At 48.4% G+C, this 23261-nt stretch overlaps 1 protein-coding gene across 4 annotated transcripts in view; it reads left to right on the top strand.

The window, feature by feature from the left end:
* Nucleotides 1-23261, top strand: part of phex (phosphate regulating endopeptidase homolog, X-linked) — a 225177-nt gene that overhangs the window by 52409 nt on the left and 149507 nt on the right. The window contains exon 1 of one of the 4 annotated variants that reach the window (XM_086006142.1): nt 9368-9490. The exons of the other annotated variants lie outside the window; for them this stretch is intronic. The gene's annotated coding sequence lies outside the window, so the exon portion shown is untranslated. Of the gene's footprint in view, nt 1-9367; nt 9491-23261 lie in introns of those variants that run through there. 4 annotated transcript variants of the gene reach the window in all.

Raw genomic sequence — 23261 nt, 5'->3', positions numbered from 1 at the left:
GGGTATAGTTGACTGTCCTATCTACCCCTTCCCTCGGGTATAGTTGACTGTCCAATCGAAGACCTCAGGGTTGTCTGCCTGAAATTGGCCTGTTTTGTAGCAGCAAAAAATGGAAGTCGAACAGGGACCAGTGGTAGGTCTCCCAACCCAAGCCAATTAACCCTATGAAGTGGTTATCGACTTGTTACGAATAATCACCTTCGGTGCTGCCTCACCCTATGTCCCTTCAAACTTGCCCTCAGTTTCCTCCTCCTAAGAACATAAATAGAAGCAGGAGTCGCTGATTCGACCCCTCGAGCCTGCTCCACCATTCAATAAAATCATGGCTGATCTTCTAGCTCATCTCCACTTTCCTGCACTATTCCCATGTCCCTTGATTCCCTTAATATTCAAGAATCTATCGATCTCTGTCTTGAATATACCCAATGACTGAGCCTCCACAGCCCTCTGGGGTAGAGAATTCCAAAGATTCACCACCCTCTGAGTGAAGAAATTTCTCCTCATCTCAGTCCTAGAGGCGGAAGTAGTACCATATTAGATAGGAGCAGACTAAGAAAGACTACGAAAAATTCAAAAATGTGTTTAGAATGCATGTACGTAATTGCGCAAAGTGTGGTGAATAAGGTTGGTGAGCTACAAGCACAATTAGCCGTGAGGCAATTTGATGTGGCTTAAAGACGGTGAGGGGTGGCACTGCTGGTTAAGGAAGACATTGTAGTGTTGGAAAGGGAGGATGTTCTTGAGGGGACAAGGACAGAATCCATTTGGTTAGAGTTGAGGAGCAAAAAGGGTATGATCACACTATTGGGGGTATTCTATAGACCTCCAAATAGTGAGAGGGAGGCAGAGGAGCAAATCTGCAGGGAAATCGCAGAGCTATGCAAGAGCTATAGAGTGGTGATATTAGGGGACTTTAATTACCCAAATATCGATTGGGATAATGCTGGGGTAAAGGGAAAGGAGGGGAAGGAATTTCTGAAATGGGTTCAGGAGAATTTCCTTGACCAGTATGTTCTTGGCCCAACTAGGAAGGAGGCATTGCTGGATCTGGTGCTGGGGAATGAGGTGGGCCAGGTCGACCAAGTGTCTGGGAGAACACTTGGGTACGAGTGATCATCGTATCATAAGATTTAGATTAGCAATGGAGAGGAGCAAGGAACTAGCTAGAATGGAACTTCTAAACTGGAATAGGGCTAACTTCAGTGGAATGCGAAAGGATCTAGCCAGGGTAAAATGGAACCAAAGACTGATGGGAAAAACTGTAACGGAACAATGGGCGATCTTTAAGGAGGAGATGTTCCAAGTACAGGCTAGGTACATTCCAACAAGAGGGAAGGGTAAGGGAACTAAAGCAAGGGCTCCTTGGATGATGAGGGAGTTAGAGAAGATGATGAAACAAAAAAAGAGGGTGTATGATGCATGTCAGGTGAATTCTTCAAGGGAGAACCAGACCAAATACAGTAAGTTGAGAGGGGAAGTGAAGATGAAAATAAGATTGGCAAAGAGAGAATATGAGAGTAGAATGGCGGTTAACATAAAAGGGAACCCAAAAATCTTCTACCAGCATGTAAACAGTAAGCGGGTAGCAAGAGGCGGGGTGGGGCCTATTAGAGACAAAGAAGGTGATATATGCTTAGAGGTGCAGGGCAAGGTTAGAATACTCAATGAGTACTTTGTATCGGTGTTTACTAAGGAGGTGGATGCTGACAAAATATCGGCAGAAGTGGACAAGGTAGAAGCAATGGAAGGGGTGAAAATTGATAGACGGGGTGTACTAGAAAGGCTGGGTATGCTTAGAGTGGATAAGTCGCCTGGTCCAGATGGCTTGCATCTCAGATTGCTAAGGGAATTGGGGGAGGAGATTGCAGAAGGGCTTGCCATAATTTACCAATCTTCCCTAGATGTGGGGGAGGTGCCTGAGGATTGGAAAGTGGCAAATGTGACCCCATTGTTCAAGAAAGGGTGCAAGGACAATCCTAGTAACTACAGGCTGGTCAGTTTAACATCAGTGGTGGGTAAAGTTTTAGAAACAATAATCAAAGAAAACACTTGGAGAGGCTTAAGCTAATTAAGGAGAGCCAACACGGATTTGTAAAAGGCAGATCATGTTTGACTAATCTAATTGAATTTTTTGATGAAGTAACAGGGAGGATTGATGAAGGGAATACAATGGATGTTGTCTACATGGATTTTCGGAAGGCGTTTGACAAAGTACCACATAGAAGACTGGTTAACAAAATTGAGGCTCATGGAATAGGTGGGTCAGTGGCAGCTTGTATAAGGAATTGGCTTAAGGACAGAAAACAGCGAGTTGTGGTAAATGGCTGTTTTTCAAATTGGAGGATGGTAGACAGTGGTGTTCCCCAAGGGTCAGTGCTGGGGCCACTGCTTTTTTTGATATATATATAAATGACCTGGATATTGGAATACAGAGTAGAATTTTTAAATTTACCGGTGACACCAAACAGTGATGATACCAATCGACTGCAACAGGACATAGAAAGGCTAGCAGAATGGGCAGACAAGTGGCAGATGGAATTTAATACAGAGAAGTGTGAGGTGATGCATTTTGGCAGGAGGAACAGGGAGAGGCAATATACACTTAATGGCACAGTTTTAAAGAGTGTGCAGGGACAGAGGGACCTGGGAGTTGATGTGCATAGGTCCCTGAAGGTGGTGGGACATATTGAGAGAATGATATGGGATCTTGGGCTTCATAAATAGAGGTATTGAGTACAAAAGTAGAGAAGTTATGCTGAACCTTTATAAAGCGCTGGTTAGGCCACAACTGGAGTATTGCATCCAGTTCTGGTCACCACACTTTAGGAAGGATGCGAAGGCCCTTGAGAGGGTGCAAAGGAGATTCACCAGAATGGTTCCGGGGATGGGGGATCTTAGCTACAAGGACAGGTTGGAGAAGCTGGATTTATTTTCTTTAGAGCAAAAGAGGTTGAGGGGTGATTTGATAGAGGTGTTTTGCTGTGCGCGAATTTTCTGCCGAGTTTCCCACATTATAACAGCAACTCCACTTCAAAAGTACTTCATTGACTGTAAAGCGCTGAGACGTCTGGTGGTCATGAAAGGCGCTATATAAATGCAAATCTTTCTTTATAAGATTATGATGGGTTTGGATAGGCTAGACGGGGAAAGGCTGTTCCCACTAGTTGATGGTACAAAGACTCGGACACAGATTTAAGGTTTTAGGCAAGAGATACGGGGGGATGTGAGGAAAAACTTTTTAACGCAGCTAGTGGTGAGGATCTGGAACTTGCTGCTGACGGAAGTGGTGGAAGCGGAGACACTCAATGTTTTCAAGGAGATACTGGATAGACACTTGAGGGAAATAAACTTGCAGGGCTGCGGGGGAATGGGACTGACTGGATTGCTCTACAGAGAGCTGGCACGGACTCGATGGGCCGAATGGCTCTATGACTCAATGGCCGACTGAGACTGTGATCCCTGGTCCTAGACTCCCCAGCCAGGGGAAACATCCTCCCTGCGTCTAACCTGTAAATTCCTGTAAGAATATAGGCCTAGTCTACTCGATCTCTCCTCATAGGACAATCCCCCCATCCCAGGAACCAGTCTGGTGAACCTTCGTTGCACTCCCTCAATGGCAAGTATATCCTTCCTTAGGTAAGGAGACCAAAACTGTACACAATACTCCAGGTGTGGTCTCACCAGGGCCCTATATAATTGTAGTAAGATGCCTTTACTCTTATACTCGAATCCTCTTGTAATAAAGGCCAACATACCATTTGCTTTCCTAATTGCTTGCTGTACCTGCATGTTAACTTTCAGTGATTCGTGTAAAAGGACACCCAGGTCTATAGGAACACCAACATTTCCCAATCTCTCACGATTTAAAAAATACTCTGATTTTCTATTTTTCCTACCAAAGTGGATAACTTCACATTTCTCCACATTATATTCCATTTGCCATGTTCTTGCCCACTCACTTAGACTGTCTATATCCCCTTGAAGCCTCCTTGCATCCTCCTCACAACTTACATTCCCACCCAGCTTTGTATCGTCAACAAACTTGGATATATTACATTTGGTCCCCTCATCCAAATAATTGATGTAGATTTTGAATAGCTGAGGCCCAAGCACTGATCCTTGCGGTACCCCACTAGTTGAAAAAACTCTAACAGATTTGTCAAACACGATTTCCCTCTTATAAGTCGTGTTGACTCTGCCCAATCCTATTATTATTTTCTAAGTGCCCTGTTACCAAGTCCTTAATAATAGATTCTAGCATTTTCCCTGTTACTGATGTCAAGCTAACTGGTGTATAGTTTCCCGTTTTCTCTCTGCCTCCTTTCTTAAATAGTGTGGTTAAAGTTGCCACCTTCCAATCTGCAGGAACCGTTCGAGAAACTATGGAATTTTGGAAAATGACAACCAATGCATCCACTATCTCTATAGCCACCTCTTTCAAAATCCTAGGATGCAGGCCATCAGGTCCAGGGGATTTATTAGCTTTCAGTCCCATTAATTTCTCCAGTACTATTTTTTTACTAACACTAATTTCTTTCAGTTCCTCATTTTCACCAGAGCCTTGGTTCTTCACTATATCTGGAAAGTTTTTTTGCATCTTCTTCCGTGAAGACAGACGCAAAGTATTTATTTAATTTCTCAGCCATTTTCTTATTCCCCATTATAATTTCTCCTGTCTCAGCCTGTAAGGGACCCACATTTACTTCAGCTAATCTTTTCCTTTTTACATGCCTATAGAAGCTTTTACAGTCTGTTTTTATGTCTCTCACTAGTTTACTCTCATATATTCTATTTTCCCTTTCTTTATCAATTTCTTGGTCTTCCTTTGCTGAATTCTAAAATCCTCCCAATCCTCAGGCTTACTACTCTTTTTGGCAACTTTATAAGCCTCTTCCTTTGATCTAATCCTGTGGATTGGAAGGTGGCAACTTTAACCCCACTATTTAAGAAAGGAGGGAGAGAGAAAACAGGAAACTATACATCAGTTAGACTTTAACTTCTTTAACTTCTCTTGTTAACCACGGTTGGAGCACTTTTCCTATGGAGTTTTTGTGCCTTAGGACAATGTATATTTGTTGTAAATTATGTATTAATTCTTTTAATGCTAGTCATTGCTTGTCCACTGTCATACCTTTTAATGTAGTTTCCCAATGTACCTTAGCCAACTCGCCCCTCATACTTACGTAGTTTGCTTTGTTTAGATTTAAGACCCTAGTTTCAGATTTAACTAAGTCACTTTCAAATGCAATATAAAATTCTATCATATTATGGTCACTCTTCCTAAAGGCCCCTTTACTACAAGGTTGTTAATTAACCCTTTCTCATTGCACAATACTAGATCTAAAATAGCCTGTTCCCCAGTTGGTTCTTCAACATACTGATCCAGAAAACTATCTTACATACATTCCATGAACTCGTCCTCCACACTATTACTGCAAATTTGGTTTGCCCAGTCTATATGTAGATTAAAGTCCCCCATGATTACTCCTCTAGTCCCTTATCCCTCCAATGAAGCCCATCCCTCTATTACCCTAACTCTCCCATCGAAGTCCATTCCTTGAGCCCCCTAACTCTGCCATTGAAGCCCATCCATCTAGTATCTAACTCTCCCATCGAAGCCCATCCCTCTAGTCCCCTAACTCTCCCATCGAAGCCCATCCCACTAGTACCCTAACTCTCCCATCGAAGCCCATCCCTCTAGTCTAACTCTACCATCGCAGCCCATCCCAATAATATCTAACTCTCCAATGGCAGCCCATCCCACTAGTCCCCTAACTCTCCCATCAAAGCCCATCCCTCTAGTATCTAACTCTCCCATCGCAGCCCATCCCACTAGTCCCCTAACTCTCCCATCGAAGCCCATCCCTCTAGTCCCCTAACTCGCCCATCCCACTAGTATCTAACTCTCCCATCAAAGCCCATCCCACTAGTCCCCCAACTCTCCCATCGAAGCCCATCCCTCTTGTCCCCTAACTCTCCCATCGAAGCCCATCCCTCTCGTATCTAACTCTCCCTTCGAAGCTCCTCCCTCTAGTATCTAACTCTCCCAACGCAGCCCATCCCTCTAGTATCTAACTCTCCCTTCGAAGCTCCTCCCTCTAGTATCTAACTCTCCCGTCGAAGCCCATCCCTCTAGTCCCCTAACTCTCCCGTCGAAGCCCATCCCTCTAGTATCTAACTCTCCCATCGAAGCCCATCCCTCTAGTCCCCTAACTCTCCCGTCGAAGCCCATCCCTCTAGTATCTAACTCTCCCATCGAAGCCCATCCCTGCAGTACCCTAACTCTCTCATCGAAGCCCATCCCTCTAGTCCCCGAACTCTCCCATCAAAGCCCATCCCTCTAGTCCCCTAACTCTCCCATCAAAGCCCGTCCCACTAGTCCCCTAACTCTCTCATCGAAGCCCATCCCACTAGTCCCCTAACTCTCTCATCGAAGCCCATCCCTCTTGTCCCCCAACTATCTCATCACAGCCCATCCCTCTAGTATCTAACTCTCCCATCGAAGCTCATCCCTGTAGTCCCCTAACTCTCCCATCGAAACCCATCCCTCTAGTATCTAACTCTCCCGTCGAAGCCCATCCCTCTAGTCCCCTAACTCTCCCGTCGAAGCCCATCCCTCTAGTATCTAACTCTCCCATTGAAGCCCATCCCACTAGTACCCTAACTCTCCCATCGAAGCCCATCCCTCCAGTCCCCTAACTCTCCCATCGAAGCCCATCCCTCTAGTATCTAACTCTCCCATCGAAGCCCATCCCTCTAGTATCTAACTCTCCCATTGAAGCCCATCCCTCTAGTATCTAACTCTCCCATCGAAGCCCATCCCTCTAGTACACTAACTCACCCATCGAAGCCCCCTCCCATCGAAGCCCATCCCTCTAGTATCTAACTCCCATCGAAGCCCATCCCTCTAGTATCTAACTCTCCCATCGCAGCCCATCCCTGTAGTCCCCTAACTCTCCCATCGAAGCCCATCCCTTTAGTATCTAACTCTCCCATCGAAGCCCATCCCACTAGTCCCCTAACTCTCCCATCGAAGCCCATCCCTCTAGTATCTAACTCTCCCATCGCAGCCCATCCCTGTAGTCCCCTAACTCTCCCATCGAAGCCCATCCCTTTAGTATCTAACTCTCCCATCGAAGCCCATCCCACTAGTCCCCTAACTCTCCCATCGAAGCCCATCCCTTTAGTATCTAACTCTCCCATCGAAGCCCATCCCTGCAGTACCCTAACTCTCCCATCGAAGCCCATCCCTCTAGTACACTAACTCACCCATCGAAGCCCCCTCCCATCGAAGCCCATCCCTCTAGTATCTAACTCTCCCATCGAAGCCCATCCCTCTAGTATCTAACTCTCCCATCGCAGCCCATCCCTGTAGTCCCCTAACTCTCCCATTGAAGCCCATCCCTCTAGTATCTAACCCTCCCATCGAAGCCCATCCCTCTAGTATCTAACTCTCCCATCGAAGCCCATCCCTCTAGTACACTAACTCTCCCTTCGAAGCCCATCCCTCTAGTATCTAACTCTCCCATCGAAACCCATCCCTCTAGTATCTAACTCTCCCATCGAAGCCCATCCCTCTAACTCTCCCATCGAAACCCTTCCCTCTAGTATCTAACTCTCCCATCGAAGCCCATCCCTCTAGTATCTAACTCTCCCATCGAAGCCCATCCCTCTAGTACACTAACTCTCCCTTCGAAGCCCATCCCTCTCGTATCTAACTCTCCCTTCGAAGCCCATCCCTCTAGTATCTAACTCTCCCGTCGAAGCCCATCCCTCTCGTATCTAACTCTCCCTTCGCAGCCCATCCCTCTAGTATCTAACCCTCCCATCGCAACCCATCCCTCTAGTATCTAACTCTCCCATTGAAGCCCATCCCTCTAGTATCTAACTCTCCCATCGAAGTCCATCCCTCTAGTATCTAACCCTCCCTTAGGGCATCAAATTAGACTTTGAATGCCCCCAATGGTCTTGCCAATATTCCTTTGCCGGGCAGAATGTTCCAAACATTTTGCACTCTTTGAATTAAGAGGTTCTTCCTATACCTGTTCTGAATTTATCTTTTACTAACCGGGTCTGGGCACCGAACCTTAGGTGAGGTATATTGGTTCTGGAGGGGATGCAGTGCCGATTCACCGGGGCTAAAAGCATTACATTGAGGACAGGGAGCACAGACTGGGCTCGAGTATAGAAGATTAAGGGGTGATCTAACTGAGTTGTTTAAGATGATTAAAGGAGTTGATAGGTATATACAGAGAGATGATTTTCTCTGGTGGGGGGAGTCCAGAACAAGGGGGCATAACCTTAATATTAGAGCCAGGCTGTTCAGGGGTGATGTTAGGAAGCAGTTCTTCACACAAAGGGTAGTGGAAATCTGGAACACTCCCCCCCAAAAAGCTGTTGAGACTAGGCCAACTGAAATTTTCAAAACTGAGATTGATAGGTTTTTGTTAGGCAAGTCTATTAAGGGCTATGGAACCAAGGCGAGTGGATGGAATTATGATACAAATCAGCCATGATCTCATTGAATGGGGAACAGGCTCGAGGGGCTGAATGGCCTCCTCCTGTTCCAATGTACCTAACTACAGTTTTTATCTCCTCTGCTCTTTTCTGTACCTTGTCTAACACAGGTACAGTAAACTCTTGTTTAAATGGCACTTAATCATCCGGAATTATTTAATAACACCGGCTAAATTCAGGAGTAGTTTTTGAGGCTTCCGCCCCAGAAGGAACGGGGCAGTAGTGTCCCGAAAATGGTGGGGAATGACTCACCACTTGTTCCCGCCATCGCTGTGGGCGCTGCAATCTTCCCCGCACAGTATCAGCTGGCCGTCCAGCCAAAGAGGAACCCAAAGGGAAGTTTTACTGTATATTTGTGGGGCCAGAATAAGCAGGTTCTGCTCCTTCAGCTTTTACAGAACCAGCTTGGGCCATTGCCACTCCGTGTCCCACCTCTCCTCCTGAGTTTGGAACACCCCCACAGAATTACCTCCTTCTGGTCTGAGGTTGGCCGATATATAAATTGCCTCGGTAGGTGTACCTCTCCGTTATCCGGAATTTTCAATCAACTGGCACCATCCCAGTCCCGTAGGTGCCGGATACGAAAGAGTTTACTGTATATATAACTTTTGTGGAGGAGTGATGAAAGCACAAACCCAGTGAACCTCATTCACATGATCATTGAACTCAGCCGACCCTGTGTAGGCCCGCACTCTGACTTTCTCACTGGAACAAAATTTGTTACAAAACAATGGAACATCTCCAAGTTCCTGTGGAATTCAGGAGTGATGCATTTAGTTTAGACCAGTCTGTGAGGTGAAGTTTGTACATGAAATCTATTCACGGATTGGGCTTGTGGTGTGGGATATGCTCTGCTCGTTGGAGGGGGCACAGTTACTGATCCCAGCCTCAGGACTTGGGCTGGTTTTCACCTCCATCGCACTCTGAAAATGGGGTGTAACGAGGTGCTACATTTGCAGATCAGTTCTGTAGTGTATGTAACTATTCTACCTTTAAGAGAACTACTGTATGTAACCGTCCACCTTTAAGAGAACTATTTTATGTGTGGCACTACTTTGCCTTGGCTGCTGTATACTGTAATACCAACGGTGACCACACCGGTATATAAGTGCGGTGTCAGGATTTATTGGGCAGATTCGCCCTGACCTTCGAATAGTAAAGTCCTGTTAAAGTTACTCTTGTAGTCTGTGTATTACTTAGCTATACAACCCACAGACTTTACAGTGGCGACGAGTTCGATCTTACCCTGCGTGCAGCAATACATCCGAAGCAGTTAACGAAGCGTCGAGAAGAGGCAACTGCCCTCGTCGTTCTGCTGAGAGAAAACTCGAGTCTGCACAGCAAGAAAGAAGGAAGACTTCAGACACGCAGCCTTCCATCAGCAACAGGCACGGATTGTCCCTTCTGCCACGGTGGTGCTTGAGCCGAGCAGCACGAGAAGCAAGTCGGCCATGGTGACTGTGAGTAAAGGGAAAATAAATAAAATCAACGAAGGAGAAGGGCGGTGAACTCGACCACGGTTGGGGGGGGAAAGGAGCCGGACAGAAGTCGGGCCCAAAGGCGCTGAGACGAGGGCAGCGTGGAGCACGGAAGCCGCGGTACAAGCGGGCTGGGAGACGCAACGGCGTCGTGAGACAGCTAGACCGCGACCGGCGAAAAAGGCCGGCAGCGACCGGGGCCACAAAAAGCGGCGACCGGGATCGTAGGGCGCGGGAAGAGATAAAATAAATAAACCGCGGAGAACTCAGCCGCAGCCGGGGAGGGAAGCACCGGACTGCGAGAGGGCTGGGAGGCGCGATTGGGAGCCCGAGCGAGCGGGAGAGACAGAGCCCGAGCAAGGAAGGCCGAGCGAGAACCAGCCCAGCGGCTGAAACTGTTCGCCGCCAACGGGTTGTACCCAGCGCCGGTTGCCCTGCCGAGAGAAGGGAACGCGCTGAAGCCGACGCACAGGCTGCGAACCGCGAAAGCCAGCGGCCGTCGCCCGAGGGAAAGCTTACCCCTCCCGCCAGGGGAAGAAACGCGGGAAGCCGCCAGTAGGCGGGGAAGAAGACAGAAGCGGGAACCACCATTTTGAAAGTGGGCGGGGAAAGAAGATAAGCGCGGGAAACCGCCATCTTGGAAAAAGAAAAAAGAAAAAGTTAAAGAATATTGTTGTTTCTCAGGAAGAGGTAAAGATGCCTAAGCGTAGTAACATCAACGGGTTCGATGCCGAGGTGGAAGATTGGCCCACGTATGTAGAACGCATCGAGATATATTGTACGGCCAATAAGTTAGCAAATTATGAAAAAGCTCTAAACTTAATGGGTGCGAGAACATACGGGTTATTGAAGCATCTTCTATCACCAGCTAAACCGGCAGATCAGTCTTTCGCTAATATTGTTGCTGTCCTGAAGGATCATTTTAACCCCGCACCGCTGATGTTAGCGGAACGATCTAAATTTTACGTGAGAATGCAACGAAAAGAGGAAAGCAACGCGGAGTACCTGGTTGAACTGCGGAGGCTAGCAAGATACTGCCAGTTTGGGGTAAATCTGCCAGAGGCACTGAGAGACAAGTTCGTGTGCGGAATGTCGAAGGAAGGAACACAAAAACGACTGCTCGAAGAGAACGATCTTACACTTGATAAGGCTGTCCTTATTGCAGCATCGCACGAAGCCGCAGCGAGAGGCACGGCGGAAATGCAGCGGAAGACAGCGGTACTCAGTGTGGATCAAATGACTTCGAGTACAACGAAATGTTATCGTTGTGGGAAGACAACACACGACCAGAACCAATGCTGGGTTAAAAACCAGGAATGTAGGAAATGTGGCAAGCTTGGCCACATAGCTAAGGTATGCCGGGCAGGAAAGATGACCAGCAATAATAAGTCACCGCAGAAGAAGTACAGACAGGTACATGAGGTGACTGGGAAGAGTCCAGATAAACAGAATTCAGACGCAGACTCCAACAGCAAGGAACTGGGTAGTCTGAGGATTCACAATGTGAGTAAAGAAGCTGACCGACAAACTATCTGGGTCACACTACAGATTGCAAAAGTCCAAGTGAAGATGGAAGTGGACACCGGATCGGCGTTGACAGTCATGAATAAGCATGATTACAAAAAGTTATTCAAACATATTCCCCTACGGGATACGGAGATAGTATTGCAGACATACACGGGGCACAAAGTATACCCCATCGGAAAGATAGAAGTCAAGGTGAGATACAAGGACAAAGATCACCAAAGGATGGACATGTATGTGCTGCCCGAGGGAGGTCCACCACTTCTGGGACGGGAATGGATCAGGAAAATAAAGATAGACTGGCATTCGCTAAACACAATGACGGTAGATTCCGGAAAGGAAGAGGTCAAACCTGAACGGTTGTCCAGAATATTGGACGAAGCTAAAGAGGTATTCCAGCAAGGACTGGGAACACTGAGAGGAATTAAAGCAAAAATCAAGATTGCAGAACATGCAAGCCCAAAATTTTTCAAAGCCAGATCGGTACCTTACGCGATACGACCTGCTGTGGAGGCAGAACTGGAAGAGCTTGAACGTTCAGGGGTACTTTCCAAGGTGGACTGGAGTGAGTGGGCCACGCCCATTGTTCCCGTCATGAAGTCTTCATCAAGTAGCAAGCCAGGGGGACTGGGAAAGGTCCGCATCTGCGGAGACTTCAAGATCACAGTTAATCCGGTGCTTCACACGGTACAATACCCGCTTCCGCGGATTGAGGATATCTTTGCTTCATTGTCTGGCGGGCAACACTTCACCAAGATAGACCTGGCACAAGCATACTTACAAATGGAAGTCGAGGAAGAGTCGCGCCAGTATCTCACAATCAACACGCACAGAGGCTTGTATCGTTATAATAGACTGGTTTTTGGAGTAGCTTCGGCTCCAGCAATTTGGCAGAGGGCAATGGAGCAGGTCTTACAAGGTATTCCAAGCACGCAGTGTTACTTGGACGATATCCTGATTACGGGAGAAGACGAGGAGGAACACCTCACAAATTTGAAACGGGTGCTCACCAGGTTGAAGGAATATGGCCTTCGAATTAATCGCCAGAAATGTGAGTTCTTCCAGAAACGGATCTCGTACTGCGGTCATGTCATTGACCAAGAGGGGCTACACAAGTCGCCTGACAAAATAGAAGCTGTCGTGAAGGCCCCCGCTCCGGAAAACGTATCACAGTTGAGATCGTTTCTGGGGTTGATTAATTATTATCACAAGTTTCTGCCAAATTTATCCACGGTGCTGCATCCGCTGAATGCTCTGTTGCGGAAAGAAGTGCCATGGAAGTGGAGCGAGGACTGTAAAAAGGCCTTTCGCAGAAGCAAGGCGTTGATTACCTCTGAGGAAGTGTTGGCTCATTTCAACCCAACGTTACCTCTTCGTCTAGCTTGTGATGCTTCCCCTTATGGAATTGGAGCAGTACTTTCACACAGGTTCCCAAATGGCTCGGAAAGGCCAGTCGCATTTGCGTCCCGATCATTGACCTCCGCTGAGCGAAATTACGCCCAGATAGATAGGGAGGCCCTCAGCCTTGTGTGGGGAATAAAGAAATTCAATTATTACCTGCAGGGCAAGAAGTTCACATTACTGACAGACCACCAGCCGTTGGTGTCCATATTCAACCCTAACAAGGCCGTTTCCACTATGACAGCGCAAAGGTTACAGAGGTGGTCCGTGTTACTTGGGGCACACCAATATGACATCGAATACAAAAGCTCCAAACAGCATGGAAATGCTGATGGGTTATCGCGTCTACCGTTGCCGGTAGTTGAAGAGGCGGCTGCAGTGGACCCGGTAGAGATGTTCCACTCGTCCATAGTAGAATGTCTACCAGTGACAAATTCGATGATCGAGAATGAAACAAGGAATGACCCGACTCTCTCTCGAGTCTACGATCTAACAGTGGAGGGATGGCCAGCACATGGCGAACCAACGCTGCCAGCATTTTCGCAAAGAAAAGAACAGCTGTCAGTGTGCCGAGGAACCTTGATGTGTGGATCGAGAGTGGTGATTCCACCCAAACTTCAGCATAAGGTGCTAAAGGAGCTTCACGAGGGGCATCTGGGTGGAGTGAAAATGAAGAACCTAGCAAGAGCCTTTGTGTGGTGGCCAGGTATTGATGGAGACATCGAAGAAATAACCAAGAGCTGTCTAGGATGCCAGAAGGGCCAAAACGCGCCACCACAAGTTCCTCTGCATCCATGGGAGTGGCCCTCATCTCCTTGGCAAAGGGTACACATCGACTTTGCTGGTCCATTTATGGACTCAATGTTTCTAATAGCGGTGGATGCACACTCCAAGTGGCCGGAGGTAATAAAGATGTCCTCCACCACCACGGAAAAAACCATCACAGTATTAAGGACCATGTTTGCCAGGAATGGGCTGCCGGAACAGGTCTGTTCTGATAATGGACCGCAATTTGTGTCCGAAGAATTCAGGAAATTCTTAAAAAGCAATGGGGTCAAGCACTACACGTCAGCCCCATACCATCCCGCCACCAATGGATTAGCTGAAAGGTTTGTCCAGACCTTCAAGAAGGCCATAAAGGCCATGGGTAATGAAAACATCAACTTACAACATAAAGTAGATAACTTCTTGTTGGCGTACAGGAATGCAACACATGCGGTCACAAATCAAACTCCCGCCATGATGTTTTTCAATAGAAGACTGAGATGCCGGCTGGATTTGACTAAGCCAAACGTCAGAAGGGACGTAGAGAACCGGCAATTCCAGGGCATGAATGAAAGGCCAACTAGATCTTTTCAGATAGGTCAACAAGTTTTGGCCCGGGACTACCGTACCGAGAAATGGCAGCCTGGAACTATTGTAAAAAGGCTAGGGCCGCTGCTGTATACCGTGGACATTGGTGACAGCATAATAAGGCGCCATGTTGACCAGATCATAGGGTCATCCACAAAGAGCCAACCTACTCCACAACCTTACACTGCTAATGTTGAAGCAGAGATACCCAGAACACCGACCTCCGATCTGGTGATACTGGAATCAGATGAACCTGACACTGTCCTTCAAGCCGACTCGACCTTACCGGAAGAACCTACTACCCCGCCGAAAACTACTACACCACTGAGGCGTTATCCGGATAGAGTCAGGAAACCTTCAGAGAGACTGAATCTGTGAACTGTTTTGCATAAAGTTGTATATATGTTATGATGTTATGTTAATGGGGAATAAGTATGTTGTAAGCTAAAAAGGGAGGATTGTAGTGTATGTAACTATTCTACCTTTAAGAGAACTACTGTATGTAACCGTCCACCTTTAAGAGAACTATTTTATGTGTGGCACTACTTTGCCTTGGCTGCTGTATACTGTAAGTGCGGTGTCAGGATTTATTGGGCAGATTCGCCCTGACCTTCGAATAGTAAAGTCCTGTTAAAGTTACTCTTGTAGTCTGTATTACTTCGCTATACAACCCACAGACTTTACAAGTTCCATGGAGGGGAGCAGGGAGAGGGTCGGGGGAGGGGAGTTGAGTTGTGGTGAAGTGACTCCGGATCTCCTTGCTGAAACAGACAACATTAGCGCAGTAAAAAGGGGCAAGAATCTCGATGGCGCCCGCCAGATTCAAGTGGTGGGTAATCTGTCGCTATATCAGGAAACCGAGCAGCTGATTGTTTATATCTATCATTTTATAGAAAGTGGCTGTCCCTCCTTTGTGATTGATTGCCAGATAACTCATTATCTCGAGACCGAGATCATGAGAAACATGTGTAACCAATGGAATCTGTAACAGTCTGTAACAAATCGGCCACAGCCCCACAGGATCATCTCCAAACCATGCGTGGCCAATGGAGTATGCAGCAGATATAATGACTGTGCCACAAACCCACTTACCCGAGACCGCCGTGGGGTGGGAGGCAGTGAGGAGGAAGGGGTCCCCCCTCTTCCTGGCATTTGTGCGATCAAGTACTTGAAGTGAAACCCATTATTGGGATTAAGACCGAGATGAGGAGGAATTTCTTTACTCAGTGGGTTGTGAATCTTTGGAATTCTTTGCCCCAGAGGGCTGTGAATGCTGAGTCTTTGAGTATATTCGAGGCTGAGATAGATAGATTTTTGGACTCTAGGGGAATCAAGGGATATGGGGACAGTGCAGGAAAGTGGAGTTGAGGTCGATGATCGGCCATGATATTACTGAATGGCGGAGCGGGCTCGAGGGGCCGTGTGGCGGAGCGGGCTCGGGGGGCCGTGCGGCGGAGCGGGCTCGGGGGGCCGTGCGGGCTCGGGGGGCCGTGCGGCGGAGCGGGCTCGGGGGGCCGTGCGAGCTCGGGGGGCCGTGCGGCGGAGCGGGCTCGGGGGGCCGTGCGGCGGAGCGGGCTCGGGGGGCCGTGCGGCGGAGCGGGCTCGGGGGGCCGTGCGGCGGAGCGGGCTCGGGGGGCCGTGCGGCGGAGCGGGCTCGGGGGGCCGTGCGGCGGAGCGGGCTCGGGGGGCCGTGCGGCGGAGCGGGCTCGGGTGGCCGTGCGGCGGAGCGGGCTCGGGGGGCCGTGCGGCGGAGCGGGCTCGGGGGGCCGTGCGGCGGAGCGGGCTCGGGGGGCCGTGCGGCGGAGCGGGCTCGGGGGGCCGTGCGGCGGAGCGGGCTCGGGGGGCCGTGCGGCGGAGCGGGCTCGGGGGGCCGTGTGGCGGAGCGGGCTCTGTTAAGTCTGTGTGTTATAGTGAGAATTACTACACAGACCACAAGAGTAAATTCAACAGGTCTTTAGTGGTTGGAGGTCGGACTATACTGAATACAATATTATTACACTGTGCTTATATACCGGTGTGGTCACCACCGGTATTACGTATACAGCAGCCAAAGAAAGTAGTACCTTTCTTAAGGTGGATCAGGCTTAAGTTCTCTTAAGGTGGAACAGGTTACATACACCACAATCCTCCCTTTTTAGCTTAACAGTCATATCCCCAAATAAACATAACATATATACATATATAACTTCAGGTATAACAGTTCAAAGGTTCAGTCTCTCAGGAGGCTTTCTGATTCGGCTTGGAATACCGCCTTTCAGTGGTCTCTGATTCTTGTTGAGGTGCCTCCTCTAGTTGGTTGCCAATGTATTGGGTGTCATCATCATCAAATACATTCTCGGCTGAGGTAGATGCTTCAGGTTCATGAACGTCTTCCACAGCTGTCTCTGTCACAACCATGGGTTCGACCCTTGCTCTCGACTCTACCAGTTGATCCGCATGACGCCTTATCACATTATGACCAATATCTACGGTGTACATCAGAGGTCCTTGTCTGGCCCGGATTGTTCCGGACTGCCATTTGTCGTTTCCATAGCCCCTTGCCATCACTGGTTGTCCTACGTCGAAAGTTCGAGTGGTCTTGCTGTTAATATGCCGAAACTGTTTGTTTTCCACTTCCCTCCGCACATTTGGTTTTAACAAGTCCAACTTGGACCGCAACCTCCTGTTATAAAACATCATAGCAGGACTTTGGTTAGTCACGGCATGATCGGCGTTTCTATATGACATCAGGAACTTATCGACCTTGTGTTGCAGCGGAATCTGATCATCATTCATGGCCTTAATAGCCTTTTTGAATGTCTGGACAAATCTTTCAGCCAACCCGTTTGTTGCCGGATGATATGGGGCAGAGGTATAATGTTTAACTCCATTCTTGTTTAAGAATTGTTGGAATTCTTCCGATACAAACTGTGGTCCGTTGTCCGAACAGATCTGTTCTGGCAATCCGTTCCTTGCGAATATTGTTCTTAACACCACAATTGTCTTTTCTGAAGTAGTGGTATTCACCTTGATGACTTCTGGCTATTTGGAATGTGCGTCCACCGCGATTAGGAACATGGAGTCCATGAATGGACCAGCAAAGTCAATGTGTACACGTTGCCATGGGGCTGAAGGCCATTCCCATGGGTGTAGCGGTGCTATCGGAGGTGCATTTTGCACTTTGACACCCAGCGCAGCTTTTCGTTAACTCCTCAATCTGTTGGTCAATACCCGGCCACCATACGTAAGCCCTAGCAAGACTTTTCATTTTAACTCCCCCCAGATGACCTTCATGTAGTTCTTTTAAAACTCTTTCCCTTAACTTGGGAGGAATAATCACTCTTGTCCCGTACATCAAAGTACCATGGCAGACGGACAGCTGGTCTCACCTTGCCGAGAATGCCGGTAACAGAGGATCACCCCGTGTTGGCCATCCTTTCACTGTCACCTCGTAGACTCTGGACAGTGTCGGGTCGTTCCTGGTTTCTCTTTCAATACTTGTGTTGGTGACAGGTAAACACTCGATAATGGTCGAATGAAATAACTCAACAGGGTCAACTTCCGTCGTGTCTTCATCTTCAGGTAGTGGCAGGCGCGACAGGCCATCAGCATTGCCACGCTGTTCCGTACCTTTGAATTCTATCTGATATTGATGTGCCCCTAAGAAAAGAGACCATCTCTGGAGACGCTGTGCTGTCATCACCGAAACACCCTTCTTAGGGTTAAAAATGGACACCAACGGTTGATGGTCCGTCAGAAGTGTGAATTTTTGGCCCTGTAGGTAATGATTAAACTTCTTCACTCCCCATACAAGGCTAAGGGCCTCCCTATCGATCTGCGCATAGTTGCGCTCAGCGGGGGTCAATGATCTGGATGCAAACGCGACTGGCCTTTCCGTGCCATTTGGCAATTTATGTGAGAGTACTGCCCCAATACCATATGGAGAAGCATCACAAGCCAACCGAATAGGCAGTGTCGGGTTGAAGTGAGCCAACACTTCCTCTGAGGTGATCAATTCTTTGCTTTTGCGAAATGCCGCCTTACAGTTTTCGCCCCAGTCCCATGGTACCCCTTTCTGTAAAAGAGCATTCAACGGATGCAGCACCGTGGATAGATTTGGCAGAAATTTATGGTAGTAGTTAATTAATCCTAGAAACGACCTCAACTGAGAGACATTCTCCGGAGCGGGAGCTTTTACAACTGCCGCTATCTTGTCAGGAGACTTATGAAGCCCCTCCCGGTCAATGACATGACCACAGTACGAGATCCGCTTCTGGAAGAACTCACATTTCTGCCAATTTACCCTAAGTCCATACTCTTTCAGTCTGTTGAGCACCAGTTCCAAGTTAGCGAGATGCTGTTCATCACCATCACCTGTGATCAGAATGTCGTCCAGGTAACATTGTATGCCTGGAATTCCCTGTAATACCTGCTCCATGGCCCTCTGCCAAATTGCTGGAGCCGATGCCACACCAAAAACCAGCCTATTGTACCGGTACAACCCTCGATGCGTGTTGATCGTGAGGTATTGGCGTGACTCTTCTTCAACCTCCATCGGCAAGTACGCCTGCACCAGGTCTATCTTGGTGAAGTGTTTCCCGCCAGACAGTGAAGCGAAAATATCCTCAATCCGTGGAAGCAGATACTGCACCGTGTGAAGCACCGGATTAACGGTGATCTTGAAATCTCCACAGATGCGAACCTTCCCTGGATCTCCTGGCTTATTGTTCGCAGGACGTTTCATAACGGGAACAATGGGTGTAGCCCACTCACTCCAATCTACTTTAGACAGCACCCCTGAACGTTCTAGTGCTTCCAGCTCCGCTTCAACCGCAGGTCGTATTGCATAGGGTACCGGTCTGGCTTTAAAAAATTTTGGTTGTGCATGTTCATCAATCTTGATGTTTGCCGCAATTCCTCTCCGTGTTCCCAGTCCCGGCTGGAACACCTCTTTAGCCTCATCCAATATTCTGGACAATCGTTTAGGTTTGACAGCTGTTTCCCTGGAATCTACCGTTAGTGCTTTCAAGGAGTGCCAGTCCATATTCATTTTCCTAATCCACTCCCATCCTAGTAGTGGTGGACCTCCTTCAGGTAGCACATGTAAGTCCATTACTTGGCTTCCTTCGCCCTTGTGGACCACTTCTACCTCTATTTTTCCGATGGGGTACACTCTTTGCCCCGTGTACGTTTTCAATATAATCTCCGTATCCTGTAAGGGAATATGTTGGAATAACCTTCTGTAATCTTTCTTATTCATGACCGTCAATGCCAATCCAGTGTCCAATTCCATTTTTACTTGGACTCCTGCTATCTTAAGAGTGACCCAAATTGTCTGGAGGTCTGTATCCTTACCAACGTTGTGTATTCTTAAGCTATCCAGTTCATTACTGCTAGCGTCTGAATCTGACTTCTGTTCAGTCAAACTGTTCTTTGTCACCTTGTGTACCTTTGCATATTTTCCTTGCAGTGACTTTTTATTGCTGGTCTTCTTTCCTGACCGGCATACTTTAGCTATGTGGCCAAACCTGCCACACGTTCTGCATTCTTGGTTTTTAAACCAACACTGGTTCTGATCGTTCGTTGTCTTTCCACAACAATAACATTTGACAGAACTCAAACCCAATTTGTTTGTACCGAGTTCCGGTGGCCATAGCTGCATTACTGCCGTGCCTCTCGCTGTGGCCTCGTGTGCTGCTGCCATAGTGACCGCCTTCAAGAGACAGCTCATTCTCCTCGAGCAGTCGCCTTTGTGTATCCTGTTTAAATAAACCACACACAAATCTATCTCGAAGTGCCTCTGTCAGTCCCGTTCCAAACTGACAATATTTTGCTAGCTTACATAATTCCATCAAATATTCAGCATTGCTTTCATTTTGCCGCTGTCTTCTATCGTAAAATTTAAATCGTTCCGCTAGCATCAGCAGCGTGGGGCTAAGATGATTTTTTAGGACAGTAACAATCTGTTCGAACGTCTTATCCGCCGGTTCATCTGGTGATAACAGGTGTTTCAATTGCCCGTATGTCTTCGCACCCATTAAGTTTAGTAATGTTAGTGCTTTATCTGTCTCAGGAATTTTATTTGCCTTACAATAGTTTTGTATGCGTTCTACATACATAGTCCAGTCTTCTATATCACTGTCGAAGGCATTAATCTTCCCATGTTTAGGCATCGTAGCAATTTATCGTATTTTTAATGTTATCTAATATGGCGGCTTCCCGCTCTTGCCGTCGTCCTCCGCCCACAAAATGGCGGTTTTCCCGCGCTTGGCGGTCTTCACCCGTCCCCTGACGCTGTCTCCGCTTCACCGCGGCTCTCGCGCCTTCAGTTTCCCCAGACGCTGCGCCTTTAGCCCGAATGCGGCCCTTATCTCCGGTCGCGATCGATGTCCCGCGCTGCGCCTCTCGCTCGAAAGCGGCCCGGCCCTTATCTCTGGTCGCGATCGACCTCACCGCCCTTATTCCTCCGTCTTCCCAGCCCCGTCTGTACAGCCAACGCGGTTGACTTTCTGTCGCGTCGCTGCCCGGCTTACCCACCACGAGGTAGTAGAAGAAGCTGACAGTCGCTGATGGAGGCTTCGAGGTCAGGATGTCTTCTGCACTCCGGTTGCTCGATGCCTGCCGCTCGACGTGTCTTCCCGTAGGTGATGAGCGTGGAAACCTCTCTTCGACGTCCTGTCTGTGGACGAAGTCGCCGTGGAAATTACTGCAGCAGGGTAAGAATTGGACTCGTCGCCACTTAAGTCTGTGTGTTATAGTGAGAATTACTACACAGACCACAAGAGTAAATTCAACAGGTCTTTACTGGTTGGAGGTCGGACTATACTGAATACAATATTATTACACTGTGCTTATATACCGGTGTGGTCACCACCGGTATTACGTATACAGCAGCCAAAGAAAGTAGTACCTTTCTTAAGGTGGACCAGGCTTAAGTTCTCTTAAGGTGGAACAGGTTACATACACCACAGGCTCGAGGGGCCGTATGGCCTACTCTTGCTCCTATTTCTTATGTTCTTGAATTAGGTGGTTGAAAACACAGATAATTAAAACCTGCTCAGTTTCATAATGCGATCTTGTAGTTTGGGTCTTAACACGTCACATAGTTAATAAGATGCAGATCTGAGTTTCTAACACCTGCATTTTGTGACTGGCAGTTCCTCTTCCCCGTTAGAAAATGGAGCTTCAACACATTGCAACAAACAATATGCCCCTTTACCCTTGATTTTTGTTAAACCCATGGGCTCTGAAATTGAGAGGTCAGGGGGCATAAAGCTGCTGTTATCTGAGTGTGAAGGTGGGGGTGTGTGGCAGAGAGGAGGATGGAACTGGGCAAAGGCCGGGTTACCCTGGGTCCATGACCCCCTCTTTTTCACCTGTCAAACATTAGGAACATAGGAGCATGAGGAGGCCATTCAGCCCCTCCAGTCTGTTCCGCCATGACTGATCCGTGACTGAACTGCCATTCCACTGGAGCTGGGAGTGGTCCTATAATACCCTTACTGACCTATGAGCGGGCGTATCCCGATGACATGCAAATGGAGGGAGATGGCGCATCCGTTTAAAATCTAAAAGCCTGGTTTCAGCAAACCAATGGACAAGCCTGACCATTTATTTAGTTATTTACTCTAACCACGTCCACTCAGTGCGGCACGCGAATGCCCCTTGTCTGACTGTGAATAACATGGGTACCTACTCCTAATATGTTTGTTCCCTTGATACTGAGATGTGGCCGGAGGTCAGGGGGCATCTGTCAAACGGGTGGAAGTCGCACCCTGACCTCGGGTGTTCCCTCTAAAGGTTCCCCCAGGAATTTCCCGGTCATCCGTTCCACGCGCGGCATTGCGCGCTGGGTGAGCAAGATACTCCAAGGCAGCATTGTTTGGTCGGGTTCTCCCTCTGATTTCCGGCCCCTTCACCTCTTCGCTCCCACAGAGAGTGATTCATGCAGGGGTACAAACCCTGTGAGCACCAGCAGCTCTCTGATACCGTGTCCGACATCCTTCACATCTGAGGCAGAGGGTTAGAGGGGCTAATCGAACGTGGGAGCTTCGCAGCCTGGCTTCATCCTTCCCCCATCACACTGACGCTGAACCACCTATGGTCTCTGGATAGTGACCCCTGGCTGACACGGAGCCCACCTCCACTGCCAGTGAGTCACTGCCAACGTTCCCGCTAAACTGCAGGGCCACGCAGCCGTCTGGACTAGGTCCCGCGCAGGCCACTCACCGGCTTTTCCATGGAAATAAACCGCGCATGCTCGAAAAATTGAATGGGCCGCGCAGCCAGTTAAAGGGCCGGCGCACCAAAAAAAATGACAGGGAACGTTGGTCACCCTGAGTCTTCATGCTACGCATTGAAGTCAGTTTGCTGAGGGAACCTGCCGCTGCCACAAAGAAGGCGTGGCTGGAGCTGGCGCAGGAGGTCAGCAGCAGGAGCATAGTGCCACGCTCCTGGATTCAATACAGGAAGCACTTTAATGACCTTACCAGGTCAGGAAAGGTGAGTGCAGTTGCACATTCACCTGCATCCTGCTGTGCGCATCACCCCAACCCCTCACTCTGCCTAGTCAAGCCTACTCCATCACATCACTCCTCACACCCACTTAACTTGCATGAGCACCCATCCTTCTCTTTCTATGCACTTCCTCACATCCCCATCTATCCATCCACCACTGCCACTCGCCCTCATCCTTATGCAATTTGATGCCTCTCCCTGATGGTCACCCTCACCAAATGCACTGCATCCATCGGGTGCCATTACACTCACTCATAGGTCTGTTCTTTCCCGTGTTGTTGGAGAAAAGAGCACAGAAAATAAGGGTGAGGGAGAGGACCGGAGGTGGGCCTCCAGAGATTTCACAGCTAACAGGTGCAGAAGAGGAAGCGCTGGAGATCAGTGGCATTTCGGCATCCCTGGTCGGGAGATGGGGACCTCCCAGCTACCTGGTGACCAACGTTCCCTATAAGCTGCGTGGCCACTCTGCCGGTCCTACACAGCCCGGGACTG

The sequence above is a fragment of the Somniosus microcephalus genome, chromosome 14 (assembly GCF_052327205.1).
Source record: "Somniosus microcephalus isolate GS21.2 chromosome 14, FLI_Smic_1.0, whole genome shotgun sequence".
NCBI lineage: Eukaryota > Metazoa > Chordata > Chondrichthyes > Squaliformes > Somniosidae > Somniosus > Somniosus microcephalus.
The sequence above is the reverse complement of the archived record's forward strand: the minus strand, read 5'-3'. Positions and strand labels throughout refer to the sequence as shown.